The sequence below is a fragment of the Taudactylus pleione genome, unplaced genomic scaffold, assembly GCF_031769625.1.
Source record: "Taudactylus pleione unplaced genomic scaffold, aTauple2 ptg000391l, whole genome shotgun sequence".
In the NCBI taxonomy this organism is placed as follows: Eukaryota; Metazoa; Chordata; class Amphibia; order Anura; family Myobatrachidae; genus Taudactylus; species Taudactylus pleione.
Genome location: NW_028284792.1, coordinates 7,451,901 through 7,469,718, shown reverse-complemented (window position 1 = coordinate 7,469,718; position 17,818 = coordinate 7,451,901). Strand labels below are relative to the sequence as shown.

At 44.5% G+C, this 17,818-nt stretch overlaps 1 protein-coding gene across 8 annotated transcripts in view; it reads left to right on the top strand.

Moving 5' to 3' along the window:
- LOC148507552 (merlin-like) overlaps window positions 1–17,818 on the top strand; it is a 170,513-nt gene that overhangs the window by 34,122 nt on the left and 118,573 nt on the right. For 6 of the 8 annotated variants that reach the window (XR_015869701.1, XM_088445923.1, XM_088445926.1 and 3 more), the window contains exon 1: window positions 6,853–7,239. The exons of the other annotated variants lie outside the window; for them this stretch is intronic. The gene's annotated coding sequence lies outside the window, so the exon portion shown is untranslated. Of the gene's footprint in view, window positions 1–6,852; window positions 7,240–17,818 lie in introns of those variants that run through there. 8 annotated transcript variants of the gene reach the window in all.

Here is a 17,818-nt window from a genome sequence, read left to right as displayed (position 1 = left end):
GGACCGTGTCTGATGCGGTCCAATCAAAGTAGCATTCTTCAATTGAGGGTTTTTATTTGGTATGGGGGGTGATCCAGACATTGGCAAGCACTGAAATCATTGTGAATTCCCCCACCCCCCTACATACCTGTTTTCAGTGCTGCCATCTTTCCGATTATATATTTGGAAAGATGGGGACTACGATCTGACCCCTATGTACCAAACTCTAAAAAACAAATCATTTTGGAGTTTGGCCTTGTAGTTTTTTAACCTCTTTAAACCTATGGAGGGTTACGAGCAGGAGAGAGATCTATCCTGCTCTCTCTCGCAGCCTGCGGCCGGCGGTGTAAGCTGAACCTGTGCGCATGTACAGTGTCAGCTTTCACAGGAAAAGTCTTTCACAAACATGAAAGACTTCTACTAAATGCATATAACTTGCAGGGGCAGTGGTCACCGCAACTGCTGTCCATACAGGTTACCCCATGTACATAGCGGGGATATTTTAGTTAAAAATGAAACTATCACCCGTGATACATGCCCACTGTAAATTTATTCGGGCACTGGAGTGTTAGGATTATAATAACTTCTAATAAATGTATCCCTCCATGTGTCCGTTCAATATAAATATCCAGGTGATGATTGAAGAAACCACTGTTGTCAGTGGAATAAGGATAATTCCCTGTCTCTACTGGTTTTGTCTGTATAAATAAACGTTGTTATATTATTGTATATTATTGTGGGAGAAAATTGACAAAATATATAGGATCCTGAAAGATTCTCGTAGATACGTGTTTTTCTTCCTTTTTTGGGGAACTAATTAACCTTAATTATAGAACAATAAAGGTTAAGGCCCCCATACATCAGAGATTGATTGCAGGAATCGTGCAATTTTGCAATCGATTTTGTATAAAAATCTTTCCCTTTTTCAATCGATTGCAGAATTGCCACAATCGATTGAAAAAGGGAAAGATTTTTATACACAATCGATTGCAAATTGCACGATTGCTGCAATCAATCTCTGATGTATGGGGGCCTTTAGGTTTTATTTTTATCTTTTTGACCAGTGCACCCAAGTACTACCTTTCTTCCACATTTGTGCAGACTAGACACATATTCTGGTAGTGGGTAGCACCTCCTCTTTGATATATAATTACATTTATATTATATTTGAGGAGATAAAAATCGGTGCGGTTGTCTTTTATTTTTTAAGTACAGTATACACGAGCTATTATCATGCCAACAGACTAAGGCTGTATTGAATTTCCGGCGAAAAGTCCCAGACTTTTCGCATGCCAGACTTTTTACAGTCATCGTCAGTTTTGCCTCCGGAAAAGTTTTGCGCTCGTCCCCACAATTCGCCCTATTCAATTGCAAAGGCACGAGAAAGTGTCCCGGCGAAACTTAGTTCGGTGAAAAGTGCTGTCAGATTGGGGAAATGTCCCTGACACACCCTAAAAGATGCACTGACATGCGGGATCACTATGGATACCCCCAAATAGCCCTGCTGAAGGTATTTGGGGTACTTAAATGGTCTCAATAGGTGCTATGTAGCCTATTTGCATATGGGGTGAAGAATAGCATTTAGCAATATTTTTTTCAACAAAATAACTAGTCCCAGCAAATTTGGGGTACCGGAAAATGGGGGCTAGCATATTTAAAAGTTGTTAAAGTGAAGTATTAAAAATCATGGAAAAACCACCTGCCGCAAACACCTGCAAAAAAAAAAAAACACCTGGGGCATACTTGGAGACCCCCTGGAGTCTATATTGCTAGTTTTTATGTTTGTCCCTAAAATTTACACTTTGCCCCCAAAACGAAAGTACTTTTTGGGGGTGCTCTAATGTATTTTTTGTAACTTTTTTTGATGCAGTTTACCTTTGGGGGACTTTCCTAACACTGCACGGGGGTTCCCGCAACTTTGCACCCCTAAACTGTATTTTTTTCCGCCTCCATTCAGAGGCAAATCTTTTCCGCCTATCTGAATGCATTGACTTTTCGCTTAGGCGAAAAGTCATTGCAATTGAATTGGGCGGAAAGTTTCTGACAGGCGAACTTATGTCATCTGCGAAAACTTTTTGCCTAGAATGGCTTTTCGCCTGAATTGAATATGGCCCTAAGGAGTATATTTATTAAAGTGCAGGTTTTTAGAAGTGGAGATGCTGCCCATAGCAACCAATCCGATTCTAGCTATTATCTTCTAGAAAGTGCAAGATGAATGTTAAGTAGAATCTAATTGGTAGTTTTGGGCAGCATCTCCACTTCTAAAAACCCACATTTTAGTAAATATACCCTTAAGTATCATATGAATTGTTTTAAATAATGTTAGAAGATTGCAGAGTCCATGTCTCAACAGGTCAGAGCAAGAACAATAAATACACATTTACTTTATTTGATATAGATAAAATAAACTGAGTATAGCTTTTTAAATTTAGCCCAATGCCTATACTATTTGAAGATTATTACATTTTAGTCACAAAAAATAAGGTATGTATTTTAAGAACCAAAAAATAAATAAATTGTAACACGGGGTATTGAAATGAGGACTCCAGACAGGCAGGTACTTAGTAAAGCAGTGTCTTTTTAATGGTAGCAGACACTGAACCTTAGCATACATGAGGTTAGGCCTGGACACACACAGGCACATAACAGAAAATAAGCAAACAACATAAAAGTAAATGTTCAAGCACTCCTTGTGCTAATGTCTGTGGACCCTCCAGGTCCTGGCACCCTAATGCTAACCACCACCCCTGGCCTATCGCCTGGCCAGCTTACCCAGTATCAGGAGCAAGGAGCATCAGGTGTGTGGAGTTTTAAACCCTTCCTGTGCTCCAGTGATTATTCCAGCTGGGTTTGTGTAAATGTGAAAACCTGGAATTCCACACTTCCACTGCTAATGCAGAACGGTTTTCACTCCAGCCACCCTTGGAGGGAGCTGATTCCACTAGAATGTGGGTAATTCAGGTGAGAGACAATCCCTCTCACCACAATATATAGTGACTTTCATTATAGGAAATGTGTCTAAACACAAAGAATATCAGTGATAGACATATATTAAGTTAATATCAAGTTAGTAGTTAGTAAATTTAGAAGGTGCCAGTAAGAAACAAGTACCCACATATTGTACCTAGATGTTTATATTTTATATGACAACATTTTAACCATGTCGACATGGTCAAAATGTCGACATTCAAAATATAGGGCCTGTTTCAGGCCTGGATGGTATTGAACAGCTGCAAGGAAGAGACCGTGGAATATCGTCCACCAAATATTAAAATACTGCAGGAGATGTCTACAGGAAGCACTGTGGCACTTCAGATGCTGTGGAATAACACATGTCAGCATGCACTTACACAGTTTCAGCATGTGCTAATAGCAAATCTGTGACAGGGCATGCTGGCATGTGTATTTCCACAGCAGCTGGAGTGCCACAGGTCATATCTTGATATGACAATTAGGCACATCAGACAATGTGGCTGACAAGATAGGATCACATAGCATGTGCAATGCACTTCTCTCAGTGGGACTGATAGGCTGGCATCCCGTACCCATCCCTTAAGATATCCTCTCCTAATGCCCATACATATTCTGTCCAATCCTAATGCTCTGAGGTTCTTAGGTTTACTGTTATGTTTAAGAAGATGTTTGGCTGCTGATGAGATTTTTCTCATCTTCGTCCTATCCATCCTGGCATTTTTGATGTTGATCATGTGCTCCAGAATACATAATTAGAAGGCTCTGGTAGTCATCCCCACATATCTGAGCCCGCACTCACACTGTAGGCAATAACTCCAATGGCTTGGCAGTTCATAAAACTGCATATGGTGATGATATTACCGTATTTATCTTCCACTTTATTGGTCTTCAATATGTAAGTGCAGGCTTTGCAGTCCCCAGTGTTCCAGTAAGCTTGTGGATTTTGTCAAAATTTGGACTAAATTTTTCTTTGAGATTTCTTGGTCGTCTCCAGCTCATTCAAACTTGTGTTCCAAGATGTTCTTTTAGATCTGGATCTGAGTGGAGGATGGGCCAGTGTATTTGTAGGATATTTTATAACTCTCTCCACTCCCTACAGTAATCACCTACAAAGCTGATTTCATTGGTCTCTTCAGTGGTCTTTCTTGGAGGGAAAATAAGTCTTTCTATTTGTTTTCTGTGCTGCATATCTCACAGTTTTAATCATTCGATTGCTGTATACTCTGTTGTGTAGTCTGATGGATAACTCTCAGCTTCGTTCCTGGAAGGAATCCGAGCAATTGCATCTCAGATGCAGAAATTCCCCATTTTGTAGATTAGATATTGTTGGATTGGAAATGTCAGCTTGTCTGGTACAACAGACTGTTAGTCACAGTTTTCTTTTCTATGTAAATCTGTGGTAATCTCTCCATTCATGTTTTTAATAATTTTGAGTTCCAAAAATAAAATACATGTACGACTCATCTCACAAGTTAATTTGAGATTCAGTTGGTTGTTGTTCAAAGAGAGAATAAAATCCAAAAAATCATATTCATTACCACTCCATATTATATCATCTACATATCATAGCCATTGCTTGATATACTTTGTGTGATTATCATTGTTTTCTGTGAACACTACCTCCCTTTCCCACCAACCTAACAATAGTTTGGCGTATTTAGGGACAATGGTTGAGCCCTTTGCTGTGCCCCTTGTCTGTAGATAGAATTTATTTTGAAAATGAAGTAGTTACTGGGTAATATGAAGTGTAATAATTCAGTTAAGAAGGTGAAAAATTCACTATTGTCACTCATTGCCAAGAAGTATCTCACTGCTTGTATCTGGTCCTAGTGTTTGATCGAGGTGTAAAGAGACTCCACATCACTGAATTCAACAAGTGGGGGTCCTCTATTTTAATACAACTCAATTTCTGAAGAATGTCAGCAGTGGCGTAAGTTCATCCCAGACGCCCGGAGGCAAGTTATCATTTAGTCACCCCCTATCCCCCATATTTACAGCCCTAAATGGGGTGAATATATTGTGGGTGATTGAGGAGGTGCCCCTTCAGTGCTGGTGCCTCCACTGTCTCCCATACTTCTGCCCCTGAACGTCAGTAATGTCCTTAAGATAGGAGGGAAGTGTGAGTACAAATTCCCTGTAGGCATTTTGACTATCTATATAAGGGATGTAGTCAGCATCCCGACTGTCAGAGTCCCAACAGTTTGCAGAGATAAGAATTATGGTCAGGGAGAGACATAGGGTTAGGGTTAGGCTTCAGGAAGAAAAGGGTTAGTGTTAGGTTGCGGGAGGGGGGTTAGGGGTAGAGTTATGGTAAGGGTCATAAGACTTACAAAAATCTGTTGGTATTCTGACCATCGGCATCCTGACTGCTGGGTTCCCGTACTCAACCCTTACATAATGTACCTTCCTAAAGAATATACCGTACCCGTTAAGCCACCAAAATCCTTCATAACAATAGGCATCTTCCTGGACACATATACTCATTAGCTTGCTGAGAACCTAGTAAAGTATGGTTCCTCTAGCTATATAACTATTTCACAGTGGTCAGTAGACAGCTGTCTCTGCTCTTTTCAGCACTTTTTACCTGAGAAGTTCATTTTTAGATATAATAAGGGGAGTATGCTATGCAAAGTGACCAAACTATGGGATCTTTCCATGTAGCAGTGAAAAACCCTTTATCAGTGATAACTGGGATTTTCACAGCTTCACCCCATTCAGAGAAGGGGTTACTGTGGAGAAATCTCAAATTTCTCCATCTATGCCCGAGTAATGTAGCTATCGCTTCCCCATATAGTGGTATGGGGACAGCGATTCATAGAAGCACAGAAAGCTCAGCTTTCTATTTCACTTCGCAAAATCCAATTGTCTTAGAATGGTGTATGGAGGCTTGATAAGGAAGGAGAGCAGAGACTTCTCCCTGCTCTCCCACCCCCTTCACCGATAGCAGCCAAACAGAGGAGCCCAAGGCATATGCTGGGTCATCTCCTCCTTACTGTCCGCTGCATCAATGCCCCCTCGATCTGCTCCTACTCCTGCTGATGAGATGACACGATGCATGCGGTGAAGGAATAATATTACTGAATCCACGGTTAATCTGAAGACCCATGGAGAAGACCCTGAGAACCTGAGGACCCATGGAGAAGGTGAAGCCCTGGTTACTGGATCGCATCACAGGTAGCTTAAGTAGACATGAATTTCATGTAAATAAAGTTATATATTGCATCGAAGTGATGCGATATATAGTTAAATTTTACATGAATAGACCCCGAAAGTATCATTCTCTGTTAAAGGAGTTCTATACTGTTTTTGTATTTCCTCTTTCACTCCCCTACCCCGAGAATAACATATTATATGCCAGCTTTCTTACCCTCGGGGGGATTTATCAAATCTTGTAGAGAGATAAAGTGGAGAGAGATAAAGTACCAACCAATCAACTCCTAAGTGTCATTTTACAGTCTGTGTTTGAAAAAATGTCAGAAGCTGATAGGTTTATCTCTCTCCACTTTATCTCTCTCCAGTCTTTGATGTACCCCACAGTGTAAATACATTTGAGAGTTATTATGAGTATATTAGCTTGTTTATATGATACACTGTGTGTAAGCATTACAGTTTCAGAAGTCTAGGCTGATGTTTTGTTGTAAAATAATATGCAAATGAATTTGGTGTTTGCCGACTGTCAAAAGTACAAACACATTTTAGTCTTCAATAATTGTTACTTAATTCCTTCTTGTGTGTCTTCCCACTGACTGCAGATGTAGCTGTTTTCTTGGAGCTAAACCTTTGCCTCAGGATGGAAACATTCCCCTGCATTTTACTTTGGCTCACCTACAATTCCTTTCAGGTTATACACATGACTTCCTGCCTATTTATTGGCTGACACTCCTACCATTATTGGCTTAGCAAGTGTGTCATGGATTTCAGTTTGCATATCTTCCTGAGGTTCCCATGTACGTGTAGGAAACAGTGGAGACCAGTATCAGTAAAATAGGATAGTCTGCAGGAATGACATACTTCTGGTGTTTTAATGGCTACAAATGTAGTTTGTTCATGCAGATCAGATAAGGGCATTTATCTGAGCGTTATGCATTGAGAAGAAAACTTTTATTCTACTGCTGCTTGGCAGCTCAAAGAAGATTATAGCGTAAGGCTGTCACCTGGACTATCAATCAGAAATACATTGGAGCAGGAACTGTTTTTGTTTGCCCAGATGAAGAGTACATCACTCCTTCTTAATATGCAATATTTGGCATCCACATCAAGTCTACCACCGCTTTGAAAATTGATCAGGTAAAATGCCTGTCTGTGGTATATGGGGAACAGAATTGTAATATGTAAACATGAAGCCTGTATGTGTATTTTTCTAGTATAGGCCACATTACATGCTCTCTGTGGGGTCTATTTACTAAGCATTGGATGGAGATAAAGTGAACAGCGATAAGGTACCAGCCAATCAGCTCCTAACTGCTATGTCAAAAATTTAAAAAAGAAAAATGACAGGAGCTGGTGGGCTGGTATCTTATCTCTGTTGACTTTATCTCCATTCAAGGCTTAGTAAAGAGACCCCTGCGTTTATTTTGTGTACAAAACTTACTGCACGCATGAACTTCATCTGTGTTAGCTGTCACTGGAAAAAGGAAGAGATCCGTTCAGGTAAGTAGATGTTCAAATGTATTAATGTACAAGGTATAATGACTGAATTATATATATCAGTGTTCTTCCAGGCTGTTTTCTGCGGGCCCATCGCCCGGCAGAAACAGACTACCACCCGGCACTTTCCCCTGCCGACCCCAGCTGTGGAATGCTGACCTCTGAAGTGACCGGAGGCTAAAGAAGCTTCCGATCGCTTCAGAGGCAAGCATTCCCAGTGATGCAGTGTGCGGGTGACGTCAGCCGGGGGTTGACGTCACCCACGACGTGAGGAGCCTGCCCTGCGTGCCTGCTGGATCTAGTTAGATCCAGTCAGAGCAAGGCAGCGGGAGTGGGAGCGGCGAGCAAGTTAAGGTAAGTTCTGGGCTGGGGCTGGGACCGGGACTAGTCTGTGGGCACTACCTAAGGGGCACTATTTAAGCCTGGGGGCACTGCATAAGGGACACTATTTAAGCCTGGGGGCACTGATTAATGGACACTAATTAATCCTGGGGGCACTGCATAAGGGACACTATTTAAGCCTGGGGGCACTGATTAAGGGACACTATTTAAGCCTGGGGGCACTGCATAAGGGACACTATTTAAGCCTGGGTACACTGCATAAGGGACCAGCCTGGGGGCACTGCCTAAGGGACTAGCCTGGGGGCACTGCATAAGGGACACTATTTAAGCTTGGGTACACTGCATAAGGGACCAGCCTGGGGGCACTGCATAAGGGACCAGCCTGGGGGCACTGCATAAGGAGCCAGTCTGGGGGCACTTCTTCAGCCTGGGGGCACTGCATAAGGGCAAAGGAAAACTACAGGGGGCACTGTATAAAGGGGAAAACTACAGGGGGCAATGTATAAAGGGGAAAACTACAGGGGGCACTGTATAAAGGGCACAAATACAGGGGGCACTGCATATGGGGATAACTACAGGGGGCACTGCGTAATGGTCACTTTTGACTGAGCGGGTCTCACGCATGCGCACGACGGCGCCGTCGTGCGCATGCTCTGTGGGGGGCCATCGACCCGGTCTGAGCGCATCGGCGCTAACGACCAGGTCTGAATGACCCCCATAGACCCTATATGGTGAAACATGTAAATTTATTTAAAGTAAACAAATATACAACGAAAATATAATAAAATACAAATATATAGGGGGCCTATGTATTATTAATTGTGGAACTGCTGCAATTATCCCTGCTAGTTATATCCCCAGCGTTTTGTAGAAGTCTTTCACGTTTGTGTATTGAACGTGTATTTCATGTTCCTGTAACCTTCTAACATTATTTAAAGCAATTCATATGATACTTAATCTGTTGATATGATAATAGCTCATATATACTTGAAAAGTAGACAACAGCACCAATTTTATTGACACTCTCATTAAATATAATATAAATTAAATTATATATCAAAGAGGAGTTGCTACCCACTACCAGAATATGAATAGGTATGATTTATCGGAGGACAGGATGCCGGCGGTCAGAAGACCGACAGCAGCATCCCGATGGTGAACATCCCGACAGGGGCCGGTAAGTAGCCTAACCCTCCCTCTCTCCCCCCATAACCCTAAACCTCCCCCGGTAGTGCCTAACCCCCCTCTCCACAGCCTAACCCTAACCCTCCCTGGTCGGTGCTTAACCCTAACCCACAGGTCCTTAATCTAACCCCCCATCCCTGGCCTAACCCTAACCGGCATACTTGCCTTTGGGAATGCCGATGTTGATATCTTGATCCCTTTGGGATGCCGGCATCGGTATCCTAACGTCCAGCATCCCGTCTGCTGGTATCTAATTTATTTATTTATACCAGTTATTTATCTTGACTGGATCCCATCAGAATATGGGGGTGATACAGACCTGGATGCAAAGCAGCGCACTTTTGCAGCCGTCAGGGGAAGGGTATTGCAAATTCCGCGATCACACGCCAAGGCTTAAGGACACCCTCTATTTCTTAGAGAGCACGCATACCGGTCTAAAGACGCCCCCTTTTCCTTGCAGCACACGTCATCTCCAAGAAGTGTATGTAATATCAGTAACATCGAGAGCCATCGCATCTGCTCATAACCCTTGAGGTAGACCCTACCCTGCCACAAGCACTGCGATCACTGCTGGCTGAAATACAACCTGGTGACGTGTACAATGACGCCTCCATGCTAATTATGCACGCCCATGAAATGCCGTTAGAACACACAGGCATGCCTGCGTTCACGCATCCACACCTCCATTTTCATAGACCTTCCCCTGACACCACCCACAAACGGCACTATCTGTCACTCAAAGTAGCGCTCAGTCTGTGTACAACGAGCGCACAATTCCCCATCGCAGTAACTAGTTTTCACACGTGCACTGCGACGCATACGGATGCGCAGACGGGCGACAATCGCCCATAGCGAGCGATCGCAGCTTAGCATCCAGGTCTGAATCAGGCCCTATATGTCTAGTCTAGCATAAACAAGTAAAAAAGGTAGTAATTGGGTACACTCGTCAAAAAGATAAATATAAAACTAACCTTTATTGTTCTATAATTAAGATAAAATAGTCCGTCCCCCCCCCAAAAAAAGAAAAAACACACATAAAATGGCGAAATATTAAAATATAGAAAAATATAAGAATACACAGTATTAAAACAAGTGATAGGGACTGCTTGATATCAAGGGTAGAAGGCAGATTATATTATGCATTGGGAATTTCTTGAAGGGTGTATGTACTAATAATCACAGAAATGTTATGATTATAAAGTATCCATATTGCGAGTGATATTTTAATTTTTAATCAAAATATCCCTACTATGTACAAAGGGAAACTCGTAGGGACAACGGTTGCGGTAACACTGTCCCTGTGAGTAATATCCCTGGCATATTGTGTAAGTCTTTCACGTTTGTGAAAGACTTCTCCAGGGGAAGCTGACAGTGGGCCTGATTCAGACCCGGTCGCAAGCGCTGAGCGCTCGCAACAGCTCATGCGCATGACGGAGCTGGCGCCGTCGTGCGCATGCGCGAGACCCGGCTAGCGACGGGCAATCCGTCGCTCCGGGTCTCGCACCAAAGGGGGGGAGCTGTCGATGTTGACTGACAGCTTGCACCCTTTGGTGGGCGGGCCGGGGGGGTGGCTGCCCAAACGGAGGCGTTCCCATGAGAATGACTTCCGTTTGGGGGTGGCCCCACTGACATCACAAGTGATGTCAGTGGAGAGATTCCAGCTCTGTTAGAGCCAAAATCTCTCTGAGGCTTGCGGCCACGAGACCCTACCACAAGGGTCTCGTCGCAAGCCCGATGGTCGCGATGGTCTTGACCATCACGACCATCATCATGGCCGCTCACAATAGCTGTGTCACCCACAGCTATGCGAGCGGCCAAGAGGCCGATCCAAAAAAAAAAAGCCCGGCCCTGATTCAGAGCGAGCGGCTCTGAATCAGGCCCTGTGTGCGGTAGAGATATCAGAATCCACACTAGTCTACTCCTGAATTTTGGGACATATTTTTATCTCAGTGCACATGATTTGGGCGAGATGCATAAAGCCTTGCATTTAGGATGCAATGCATTCTGCCGTTGATCGCATGCATAATGGCGTTTATTAATGCTATGTGCGTGTAGATTTAAGCAAAGAACAGCTCTCTTAATAAGAGCTGTCCTTTGCAGTGTGGGAACTTCCGGATTTATGAGCCGGGAGTCCATCTGTGCATGCGCGGCTGTCTGCCAGTGCACGTGCGAGCTGTGAGGAGAAGTCTCCAAAAAGAAGCCCGTAGGCAACGGCATCTAAAGATGGTGTTGCCTATTAGAAACCTATTAGGTCCAAGCTGCGGTCAAACCTCTGCATTTTCTGAGTTTTTACTGCATTTTTGGTGTTGATGCATCCTGTCCTTTGACTGGATTTGTCATTGTCTGAAACATAGATATGAATGTAGAGACCAGGGGGTAGATTTACTAAACCTTCTAAAACAGACAAGTGGAGTTGATGTCCATAGCAACCACTCAGATTCTGTTTATTATTTTCTAGAATGTAATAGATAAATTGTACATCAAATCTGATTGATTGCTATGTACAACACCATGTTTCATTAGTACATCTACCCACAGCTAGAAATAACACTAGAAGTTGTGTTGCTTTTCTGAACATCCCAATCAAAACACTTCATATTTATATTGCTGTAAATGTATTTAGTAATGTATTTATGTATAAATGTATTTATGTACAGACAAGAATAAGTACTGATAACAAGTGTTCCTTTTTTGTATTTATATAGCACATTTATATGACACTAGTATTATGGACCAATCATTCTATACATAGCTATTGTGTCCGGGTTCTTATTTATCCTGTGACCCCCTACCCCCAACTCTGTCCCCTCCCTGTTGCCTCTCTCTCTTTACCCCTGTCTCTTCCTGGGGCATGATCAAGGACCACATAGGCTTGGGGCTTATTATGAAGTGACTATAGTGATAAGAGGTTAGAGCTGTGAGCAGTGCTGGTTGGGTGTGGCTAGTGCCATGTTGGCGTGTACACCCCCTACACTATCAGCCCTAATGTGTCCAGAAATTAGTAAGTAGAAAAATTGTATCATTTTATGAGGTAAATAGGAATTCAATTATATCACCTATTATTTATGGCCTGTTGCATGGTCAGCTGCACGGCTGGAGACCATGCAGTCATGATTATGGTGGGCCTATTTCTATGTGGAGGCCCGGAGCTGTAGTCCCATCCGCCTCATTGTTAATGTTGCCCTGGCCCTCCCTACCCGGCTCCCACTTACCTTCCACTCTCAAGCATCTTTTAGTGATATAGTGGATGTGGAGTGGGCTGAAAGCTGTGGTTTCCTTTTGTAACACTAGGAGAGTAAGAGGATAATCAGTCCTGATTAGTTTCCTCTCTGATTTCACTGTGGCCCCTATAGGCTCATCTTGCCTTTCTCCAGATGGATGGGAAAATCTCTGAGTAAGTGGAGAGGGTGGAGCCAGGGGCGTTTCTAGAGAGGAGGGGGCTCGTGTCCAGTCTCTGACACGGGCCCCCTCCTCTCCACCCGGCGGCCGGCAGCGCACTGAGCTGTGCGTGGCCAGCGCCAGAGTTATACACTCTGGACACTAGAGTGTGCCCAGAGTCTTTAATGTATGCACAGGTCACCGGGAAAATGGCCACGGCGGCCATTTTCCCTGTACTGCGCATGCGCAAACGACCGGAAAATGGCAGCCGTGGCCATTTTCAGTCGTTTTCCAGCACCGGATCCCCACGCTGACCTGGGACTCCGGAGAGGTAAGTAATATTATGGGTGCAGGGTGTGCGGTGCGGGGCCCCCTGGACCCAGGGGCCCGTGTTCCCCGCACACTCTGCACCCATTATAGATACGTTCCTTGGTGGAGCAGCTTAGGAGTCTCTCAATTAAGTATCAGAGAATATCAATTTCCATATATGGACACTGACATGACCACAAGGTGCGCCAATGACACAACCAGCATCTACGATAACCCCCTTGGAGGTAAGTCCGAAGCGCCTTTAGCGTTAGCCATGGGGGAGGGGGGGAGGGTTATATATTAGGGACTCTAGTGGGGTTAGGGTTAGGTTGGGGGGGGAATTAGGGTTAGGCACCCCTAGGGGGGAGGGTTAGGGTTAGGCACCACAGGGAAGGTTAGGTTTAGGGTGCCGGGAGGGGCGGTTAGATTTAGGCACCCCTGGGGGGAGGTTAGGGTTAGGCACTAGGGGGGGAGGTTAGGGTTAGGCACCACTAAGGGAGGGTTAGGGTTAGATGGGGGACAGGAGAGGGTTAGGATACTTACCTGCCCCAGGTGGGATCTCCTCCGGTCGGGCATCTGCTGTCGGGATTTGAACCGGGTCCATTTCAATACCATTCCATATTGGGAAACCTACAATTTTGTTCTTTTAAGTTAAGAGCCACAATATAAGACTCCACATAATCACACAAGTGCTAAAATAATGAGTGGTGGAGGTCATCCCTAAATGCTCATAACACTGCCATATTTTAGTGTGAATGGTGACAGTTTTGTTTGCACTAAAGATAGTAAATACATTTTTATTTGGAATGATTAAAGGGCATATCTAATGAAGACATTTATAGACGTGTTTACAAGGAAACCCCGCTTTTAAATAAATGCACTACTTCTTGAAGCATGTAGCTATTACTGTTTGGACAGTCTAACTTCTTGGGGTAACTGTAAAATCAAATAATCCGCTGTACATTTACTGATTGAGTTCCCGTCGCCCACTGCTGTATGATCCTCCTTTCCCCGGTGGCATGGTGCAGGTGCCAACCTAAATTAGAGTTAAAGGGCCAGGCACTTCCCTGGTGACGTCACAGGAGGTGCCTAAATTCAAGCACTGCCTATTAAAGGAAGTCCCTGGGACCATTCTTGCGCCAGAGTATAGACTTCCAAAACTTACTCCAGTGTTCCTGTGTATGACCTCATTGCTCTTTTCTGACCTTGGCTTTGTCCGTAATCTGATTTCATCTGCTCCCTGGTACTGCACTTGGTATTCCGGTTTTGACCTTGGCTATCCTCCGTGACCTGCATAAGTCTGCTCCCTGGTACCGTCTTGTCCATTTGATTCTGACCTGGCTTGTTGACTACACTGTACGTCTTCATCGCACTGTGCTGCACCCAGAGCTCACCAGCACCTGTATTGGGGAACCTAGTCTGAGGGCCGCAACCTGCGTGTCAGACGCAGCCATGTCCATACTTCCTTGCGGGGGTCCCTGGTGAACACTGCCAGCACGTTAGACTCCGCGCCTCAGTAATAGGTCTCTCTAATCCCAAGTACGGGTACCCACCCGAGAGTTGCGACAGAATACTCTGGCCAAACATGGATGCTGCTGGTAATCTGTCACCACGCGACTTGCTTGAGAACCTTCTCGCCAGAGCCGAGAAACAAGAACAAGATTAGGCTCAGATTATGCAGTAAAGTCAAATGTGGTTCCTGGAGGTGAGCGCTGTAAAAGACCCAAGATATTTTTTCAGCCAGTAGGTCCTTTCCTTTCCTTTTCTTTTCAAATGTCCCCTCAGAATGGTGGGTTGAAAAGGGGAGACAAAGAAAAAGGAAATAATGTGTAGAATCCTTTTTCAAAAAATTGCTCCTTATTCAACGGCCAAATATTAGTCAATCAGTCTATTTTTGCGCAGTGGTGTGTTTCCGTTTTTTTATTGTCCGATTATGCTGTGTTTGCAAACGCTAATGCAACAAGTCGGTGCAGCTCAGCCACCTCTGATACAACCAGTTCCACCTCCTATGGTGACTGTACAAGCTGCAGGTGCTTCCGCGCCATTACGGATTCCGAATCCCTCGAAGTATGATGGGGATCCCAAAGGCTGTAGAGGATTCCTGAACCAGTCCTCGATTCAGCTTGAGGTCCAGGCGGCGAATTTCCCTTCCGAAAGGATGAAAGTGGCTTATGTGATCTCGCTATTGTCCGATCAGGCATTGGCTTGGGCTTCTCCGTTATGGCAAATGAACTATCCCCTGGTTAATAACAGTGCTGATTTCCTGGCAGCTTTCCAGGAGGTCTTCGATGAGCCCGGGCGATTAACCTCCGCAGGGTCAGCTATTCTGTAGTTGAAGCAAGGCAGCCAATCTGCAGGACAGTATGCAGTGCAGTTTCGAACCCTTGACTCTGAGTTAGGGTGAAACAACAAAGCATTGGTTGCTGCTTTTATGCAATGACTGTCAGAGCAAATCAAAGATGTACTTGCATCCAGGGAATTGCCAACTTCTTTGGATGATTTAATTTCCTAGTGTATCCAGGTAGATCTTCGCCGCAGAGAGAGAGCACAAGAAAAGGAACAGTCTCGTCACTTCAGCTTCAAGCTCGCCCCACATTTCACAGCACCAGTTGAGCCTCTAGAAGAACCTATGCAAATTGGGAAGTCCCACCTTCCTGCTGCAGAGAGAAAAAGGAGGTTCAAGAATAAACTTTGTCTGTATTGTGGCAAACCAGGTCATCTTCTTTCTGGCTGCTCAAAACATCCGGGAAACGAGAAAGCCTAACTAATCGAGGGGTGGTCAGATTAGGTATATTTCAACACACCCCAAAAGATATGTAGCCTCCCAGTTTTCCATCGATGTGAAACTTAATTTGCAAACACCACTCTATTGCTGGAGTTGATGGGAATAAACTTCCACGGCTACCATCCACTCACGAACGATAGAGGTTACCATGCAAGTGGGTGCTCTCCATTGGGAATTGATAGTATTCTATATACTCCCATCAGCCGAGAGTCCAGTCATTCTGGGTCTTCCATGGCTTCGCAAGCATGCTCCCATTTTAGATTGGGGAGAGCCTCAAATCCTGTCTTGGGGTTCTCAATGCCATGGGTCATGTTTGTCATCTGTCAAACCTCCACATCGTGCCATTCCAAGTTCAGTCATCTCTCCAGAAAATCTTATTCCAGCTTCATATCAGTCCTTCAGGGATGTATTCAGTCAAAAGGCCGCTGAGATGCTTCCCGCTCATAGGGAGTGGGACTGCGCTATATACCTGTTATCTGGGAAAATGCCTCCCTGTGGAAGAATCTTTCCTCTCTCTCTTCCTGAGTCCTAGGCAGTGTCAGAATACATTAAGGAGAATCTGGAAAGTGTGTTTATCAGGAAGTCCAAATCCCCTGCTGGAGCGGGCCTAGTTTTCATTAAGAAGAAAGATGGAGGTTTGCGGTTGTGCATTAATTACCGGGGTCTAAATGCCATTACCATCAAGGACTGGTTTCCCCTACCTCTGATCTCAGAGCTCTTTGATTGGATAAAAGGGGCAAAGATTTTCACTAAACTAGATCTTTGCGGAGCCTATAATCTAATCAGAATCATATCTGGGGATGAATGGAAGACGGCCTTAACACTCATGATGACCACTATGAATACTTAGTCATACCTTTTGGATTAAGCAATGCCTGTTTTCCAAAAGTATATGAATCATATCTTCCGGGACTTGTTGTATAAGTACGTAGTGGTATACCTGGACAACATCCTAATATTCTCTGAGGATATAGTGAGTCATAGCCGCCATGTATGTGATGTGCTGTCATGACTCCGGGCTAACCAGCTTTTCTGTAAGCTTGATAAATGTTCCTTCGAACAAAAGAAACTAACATTTTTGGGGTACATAATTTCAGGTTCTTGCCTTCAGATGGATCCAGAGAAGCTTACGCCCACTGTCAATTGACCCCGTCCAATCGAGTTGAAAGGAATACAATGCTTCCTGGGTTTTTGTGACTTCTATCGCCAGTTCATCAGGAACTATTCGTCTAATGCAGCTCGCATCACTGCTCTTACCAGGAAAGTGCAAGACACTCGAGTATGGCCTCCTGAGGCAGAGGAGGCTTTTGTCCATCTAAAACAGTGCTTCATTTCAGCACCCATTCTGAGACAACCTGTCACAAACAGTGCTAGAGACCTCTGGCTGAGACCCCTGCATCTCCCCATGCGCTAATGTGATCGCGCCTTGCTGAGTCGCCGGTTGCCCCTGTCAGTGGAATCCAGAGTGGGGCCTATGCCTGAAGGTGGTTTCCTGCATCCCAGCCACACTTCCATGCACTTCCTGCACTTCAGTGTGTCAGACCTCTGGATCATGGGCGCGGCCATCTTGGATCAAGTCAGGTGGTCCAGATCCATCCATTCAGCAGCACTCTCCAGTTGCTCCAGCCAATCATCTGACCAGGGGTATTAAAGCCCTTCCCTTACTCTGTCTCATTGCCAGTACAATAGTGCTCTTTGCTACAGCAAGACCTATGTTCCTGAGCTCCGCTGGTTTTCTTTCCAGTTTGCCTGCCTCAAGTTCCTGTATACTCCAGTCGGGAGTACTCCTTCTCACAGTCCAGCACACTCCATCCCGGAGTCCTATTCTAAGTGCTTCTACCCAATCCAGCACAATCCATGCCGGAGTCCTATTCAAAGTGCTTCACCCAATCCAGCACACTCCATCCCAGAGTCCTATTGAAAGTGCTTCACCCAATCCAGCACACTCCATCCCGGAGTCCTATTCTAAGTGCTTCACCCAATCCCGCACACTCCATTCCAGAGCCCTATTCAAGTTCTCATCCTATCCAGCGTACTCCGTCCTGGAGTCTGACTCAAGTTCATATTCCAATTCTGCATACTCCATCCAGGAGTTATATTCAACTACCCTCCAGTATTGGTATCCTTCTTCAAGTTCTACAGTATTCAATTCTACAGTTCCTCGCCACAGTACCCCCTGAACCTCAGAGACTTTTATCTTTTGTTTACAGTGTCTTCAGT